The following is a 948-nucleotide window of genomic DNA, read 5'->3' on the forward strand; positions in this document are numbered from 1 at the left end:
GCCAATATTTTTCCATGATTTATAATAATTGGAGTAATGCAAATGCATATTTTCTAAAAAAAAGTCATTTTTAGTGAAATTTTGCCGGGAATGGGGCTTTAAGTATATATAAATGAATAGTCTGATAAGTAATCTAAGTCTTTATTTAAACCGTTAATATAAGAATTGGTTCTAAGAATCCACTTCAATTCTTCTTTACGTCTATGTGAGAGGGATAAAAAGCTATTAGCGACCAAAATAAATCTTATGTCATTAATGCTATGGTTAGGTAGATTGAAGTGACAGGCTACTGGGAAACCAATGGAGTTGTCTCTGATGGCTTTTTTTGTGATTATTAAATCGGAGGGGGTCTAATAGTAATATTAGTACTAGGAATAGTGAATGTGTCAGAGGTGCACATGAAATTGCAAGCTTGACATCTGGGTTTACTACATTTAACGTTACCAGAAGAGTGGGAATTCTTATGGAGTTTAGAGGATGAGAGAATAGATTTTAAATTAGGGGGTTGTCTTTTGGCTAGTAGGGGAGGGTCTTCAAAAAGGTGGTAAATAGATTTATCTTTATTGAGAATTTTATAGTCAGTTTTAAGTTGGCGGGTAAGAGAACTTATATTGGGATGGTAGTCGAAGACGAGAGGAATGCGGTTATTAGTAACATCTTTGGATTTATAATCTAGAAGGGATTGTCGGGGACGGGTTGAGGCTTTAGAAATTGCTGATAGTATTAGATTAAGGGGATAATCATTATTAAGAAAATGGCTAGTAAGTATGCCAATTTGTTTGTCATAATCATCCGAAGATGAGCAAATTCGTTTAATTCGTAGACACTGAATATAGACAATAGATTTTTTAAGGCTTAAAGGGTGGGAGCTGTGAAAGTTCAGAAATTCATGGTTATCAGTAGGTTTAGTGTATAAAGAGGATGTGATTATGTTGTTAGTAGAGATGC

Source organism: Anneissia japonica, unplaced genomic scaffold (genome assembly GCF_011630105.1).
Source record: "Anneissia japonica isolate Jap-2015-1 unplaced genomic scaffold, ASM1163010v1 scaffold2692_len624387_cov171, whole genome shotgun sequence".
Taxonomy (NCBI): Eukaryota; Metazoa; Echinodermata; class Crinoidea; order Comatulida; family Comatulidae; genus Anneissia; species Anneissia japonica.